This window comes from Leptodactylus fuscus, chromosome 2 (genome assembly GCF_031893055.1).
Source record: "Leptodactylus fuscus isolate aLepFus1 chromosome 2, aLepFus1.hap2, whole genome shotgun sequence".
In the NCBI taxonomy this organism is placed as follows: Eukaryota; Metazoa; Chordata; class Amphibia; order Anura; family Leptodactylidae; genus Leptodactylus; species Leptodactylus fuscus.
Window position 1 is genome coordinate 115,753,898 of NC_134266.1, and position 5,653 is coordinate 115,759,550.

Below are 5,653 nucleotides of genomic sequence, written 5' to 3' on the forward strand. Positions count from 1 at the left end.
AGTAGCCCTGGCTGAATGGTGTTGAACGCACTGGGAACGCACTGTTCCCGGGTTTCTCTAGGTGAGAGAGAGCTCTATGAAGAAGGTGGATGATGGCGTCATCTACCCCAATGCCCGGCCGATAGGCAAACTGGAGGGGGTCCAGAGCGGAACTCACTAAGGGGCGTAGGTGTGTCAGGACCAGTCTCTCTAGGACCTTCATCAGGTGGGATGTCAGTGCTACAGATCGGTAGTCATTGTAGTCCATCGGGTTGGGTTTCTTTGGGACTGGTACCACGCAAGATGTTTTCCACAGTCGAGGTACCACTCCCAGCTTTAGACTCATATTGTGCATGTGCTTAATAATACCACCTACCTGGTCACTGCACATTTTAAGAACTCTTGCGCTTATATCATCAGGTCCTCCGGCCTTGTCTACTTTAATCTTCTTGATTTCCCTACACACCTGAGACTCCTGCAGGATCAGATAGTCAGATTGCAGTTGACTGCAGGTCGGTGGGGGTTGGGTCTTGGTGTGTGAGGAGAGGGGGGTTGTCTGACATGCTGGTGAAGGGAGCGTTGGCTTGGAGTCAAATCTATTGAAGAATAGATTAAGCTCATTAAGCCACTTTCTGGTGAGCTGCCTATCTGGTGAGCTGCCTTTTGTGTGTGCCCTGATATAGCCTTAAGACTATCCCACACCTTCGAGATTCTACCCTCCCCCATCTGTAGTTCCATCTTCCGCCTGTAGTTGGCTTTCCCTTCTCTGATCAGTTGTCTCAGTTGTTTCTGCACCGCCCCCAGGCTAATTTTGTCCCCAGACCTAAAAATTCTCTTTTTCTCCTTGAGAAGAGTTTTAATTTCAGAGTTGATCCATGGTTTGTTATTGGAGAAACACCTCACCTTCCTAGTTGGTACCGTGCTGTCCACGCAGAAATTTATGTAGTCTGTTATGCAGTATGTGAGTCCCTCAATGTCCTCTGGAAATGAGTCTTGAAACACTTCCCATAATGTTATATTAAAACAGTCCCTTAGAGACTCGACACTCTTTCAGCCATGTGTGTTTAATGTGTTTCACATGTAAAAACCATGTAGTCAAAAATGCTCCATAAAGCCATGTTAATTCAGGATTAAGGCTACATTCACATTTGTGCTGAGTTTCTGTTGGGAAACTCTGTCGCAATGTCCACCTGAAATCGCCACACAAAAAAGTTCTCCACACATGACTTTTTTCATCGGATACTTACAGTTTAAACAAAATGGACACCCAACAGAGTCTGTAACGCTTTTTATGTGTCCACTCTTCTAGCTGTCCACCTTTAAACTGTCCTGGTACTGAATATGATGTCAATGGTATGTGGTTTTGCAAAGATACTACTGCTAGGCAAATAACAATTGCATACAGTATTGACCAATATTTTTCTAAAAACACTGGTAGAAATGGAATCTGTTATAAAGATGAAGAGGGGTATTTTATTAGGGCAACCTCATCAACTGATCAATATAGGTTTCTATAATTGATGTACCAGCAAAAAGCCCAGCTGTGAATTGCCCCTCTTAGAGATGTTAGCTCACAGTTGCGGATTGATAACTTGAACAATTTGATTCCTACCATCCTCCTGTTGCAGAACTGTCTACTTCATGGGCCTCTTTCCTAAGTACTGACCTTAGAGCTTCCATATAACTCCTGCTATGGAGCGGTTTTGCCATATGATGCTATTTAATCACACAGGATACAAAATGAAACATCCGTGTTACATCCATTTTTCACAGACCCAGAGACAAAGTATGGAATATGACGTGAAGCATGGATCAACCATAGACATCACAGCACCTGCAAATGAGTAGGGTGGGCTGCTGTCCATGAATAGCATGGACTTGACATGTCTACAAATGTGGACGCGTGAATAGCTAGAGAATTATTTCATGCTCTCCTCTCCCTGGCTCACACCCTCTTACTAGTTTCCTCAATCATAATGCAGCTATCAGGTGATTTTGTTGCACTTGAGAAAGGGCCTAAGGAGCCCGAAACGCGTTGTGTTAAGTAAACTTATTGTTAATTATTTGGGTGAGTGCTGCTTCTTGTCTGCTCTTCTGAAGAGTTTGGTCCTAGCCTGTTGACATGTGAATGTGGTCCTTTCTCTTTATGTTTTACTTCTGCACAGTCCGATCTCTAATGTCTTTGCTTCTCATGATGCCTGACCAGTATTACAAAAACATTCATGTTTCTACACCTACATGAAATTTCAGTTTCTTCGTTTCTTTTCCTTTTTTTTTTTTCATTTGCTGGAAGGCACAACATCTGTGGACAATAATTTCAGCGTAAAGGAAATGGACACATGAGACCAAGAATTCTAACTGCATATTATATTGCATATAATATTATAATTAAGAATTATCAGTGCTGCAAAATTATGTTAATCTAGTATCCACAGTAAATAAAAACTGAAAAAAGATTTACAATATTATCCAAAATTAGTTTAATCTACTATTCATAGTTAATGAAACCGAAAAATTTTAAAAAATATATACAGCGAAAGAAGACAAGATTCCTTAGATTTTGTGAACCCTTGGGAACATTCTAAATGTCTGAATGAATTGCCCCTAAAGCTATAAACCTTCTATCGTCCATTTTCTTCTTCCTTCTCTTCTACTGTGCATTACATCTAATTGACTGACTCACTACACTTTATTTATACTCTTGTCATTTGTAGCTCAATATCTCAAGGTTGTAAATTGCAATTTTTTGAAAGTCACTGATAGAAATTAATACTAATTCTTAGAGAGGAAAAGCAGCAAGCAGTGCATAACATAATTCTGTGACAATATCATATAAACTGTATAATATAAACATATATAAAATGTCCTCTCACCTTTAAAGGTTGTGCATGGGGCCCCAAAACCTTAATAGCGGTAAAATCCTTTTTTGTGAAGTGGGTTTTAGCAGCAGGAACCGTTTCACCTTTCTCAGAAAAGCCGTCAAGGAATTGCAGATAGTAGGACCAAACTCAGATCCAAATAGTTAGTATGAGAATGAAGGAACCACACTTATCCAAGCCTTCAATCCAAATAAATACATTCTTTATTTCCAAGCACAATAAAGATGTACACAATGTGTTTTAGGGTCTAACTACCCATTTTTCAAGTGTAAGCAAAAGTTGAAAGTCAAAGGAGCTAAAACCCCAACTTTATATAGGGGTATTAGACAGAATGGCAACTCCCAATGGGAGGTGTAGATGCAGAATTTGTACAATGAAGTGTTAAAAACAGTTTGCACAAATGTAGGTAACAAAGGGAAAGACTGGCATGTTCACAATAAATATAAATTAAAAAATCGCACCCGCCTGTAAAATGCATATGTCCATGTGCCTGGGTGCCTTATGTGTTTGGCGTCTCTCTGGAATAACTGTGCATGCGTGTAATACTTATCAAACAGTGCTAAGTGAGCGCACGCAATAGGTTTTTTTTTTATTGCCAATTGACACTACTGCGCATAGTGGAATTTTTTGCCCAGTGGTGTCAATACGTCTGATCTAAAGTTATCTCTCTGGGAATGTGCAAAAAATAGAATTCCATGCATGCCCAGTCATTCCAGAAAGATGCCAAAACTTCAAGGTGATAAAAATCTGCACAAATAATGAACATTCCGCAGATTGTTAAATTCACTGGAAGTTGATTTTTGCACCAATTACAAAAAGCCTGATTGAATGGCACATAATCTATAAGTGCATCTGCTGCTGCTTCTGCTGCAGAAATCTTTCAAAGGCTGCAGCCCTACATAGAGGAAACACAGATTTTTTTGTTGCAAATTTTGAGCCAAAGCCAAAAATGGCTACTAAAGGAATGAGAAACTTCGCCATTTTGCTCAATGCACTCCTGACTCTGGCTAAAATTGACAGCAAAATCTGCAACAAAAAAATCTGCATAGGGGCAGCATGGTGGCTCAGTGCTTACCCTTGCAGCACTGGAGTCCTGGGTTCAAATCCTGCCAGAGACAACATCTGCAAGGAGTTTGTATCTTCTCCCTGTGGCTGTGTGGATTTCCTCCCATACACCAAAGACAAACTGATAGGAAACAAAAAATTTACATTGTGAATCCCTATATGGGGCTCACAATTTACATTAAAAAAAAAATAGCTGCATTTCCGCAACGTGTGACCTCCGCAAACTTAAATTTCTACTGCAGTTTATTTTAAAATTCCATTAATGGGTGGGTGAACATAGGCCAGAGATCGTAGAATTTTTGGCAGCTACTTACCTTGGTAGACAAATTGAAATTCCACAAGTCTGACCCTTGTTTCTCTGGATGGTAAATATCAGGGGACAGTTAGATTATGCACATGCACCTTAGATTGAGGTTTTGGTTTCTCTAACCTCTATGATCAACTTTATATACCCAATCGGGGTAATGTATTAACCCACTCAGGCCAGTTTCTGGTGTAGAAGGGTGTAATTGTGGTCCATCTTTGGTGCATTGATGTCTCACATCTCTCTGAGCCTTGCCTGCCAGTTTTTGTAGAGGGCGGGGCCATATATTTATTATAACTCACACCAAAAAACTTGCTTGAGTTAAAAATTATTTTTTTTTTACAGGTAGCCATGCCTCTCCCTGTCCATATATTATATTATTAAAATGTAAGCATTATCATAGTGTGAAAGTAACCTAACGTAGTGAAACACAGCTAAAAGTCACTGCAGAAAAAAATACATTGTTTTTTTACATGTTTCTCTGGATTTTTTCTTCCTCTTTGAAAACTATAGGGAAATGCTCTTGATTCCACAACTAAAATTAATATGCCACATGCTGCTTTTCTATGGCTTTTGCTTTCCGGCAATGTATGGATGAGATTAATTTCATTCACTTTGCTGCTACACTGCATTTCCTGAACATGTGAGCTTAGTCAGGGCAGCTTTAACCATAGGGCCAACAGTGCACCAGCACCAGGCCCTATCATTGTGGGGGCCCTGCATCCAACCCATAACAAGTGTGACAGTCCTGCATTTTAGGTGCAGTACCGCTACTCCAGGCAGTGATTTCAATGACAGAGGTTGAATTCAATAGTGGAGCACGATGCTCTCAACTGATAATGTCTGCGGCAGGGAAGCGCATCAAATGTCGAGCTGCAAACTTCATAACAGTCAGAGCTCGCAGTTCCGTAAGAACAAGGTTAGGTGAGTATTCTTTTTTTTTCTCTCTCTGTGATGGTTGAGAGCAGGGGGCCTTATGATTGGGCTAGTTAATGGAAAATTAAATTATGGGGGGACCCACTTAAAAAGTTTGAACAGTGTAGCCACCCGCCACTATACCAGAGTCCTGTGTCTTGGTACAGTCCAGTGGTGAGCTTAGAGAGACCTCCTCTTAGGAAACAGGGTTGCCCTCTGTGTGGTCTGCCCTGTGCCGAAAGATGGAGAACACTGCCCCCAGTGGCCAGGCTGTGCACCTTCCAGGTTGTTTCTCTATTAATCTCACTCTGTTCTGTTTTGGTTATAGAAAAAAAAAAAGTTTGAACAGGGCGCCCTAATCTATTAAAATGACCTTGGCCTTAGTCTTATGCTAGGTTCCCACTAGCACTGCCTCTGTTCTGGTCCTCCAATAGAGAGGTGGACTTCTAAAACAGCGGTAACACACAGAGTCTGATGGACCCCATAATGAGGTCTTTAGGGTACCCATCAT

General features: G+C 40.9%; 1 non-coding gene across 1 annotated transcript; it reads left to right on the forward strand.

Annotated features, from left to right (window-relative positions):
* Window positions 1-5,273: 5,273 nt before the first annotated feature.
* LOC142196385 (small nucleolar RNA SNORA65) lies at window positions 5,274-5,397 on the forward strand. Its single transcript, XR_012715218.1, has one exon. It is a non-coding gene; the product is annotated as a small nucleolar RNA SNORA65 (small nucleolar RNA).
* The last annotated feature ends 256 nt before the right edge of the window (window positions 5,398-5,653 follow it).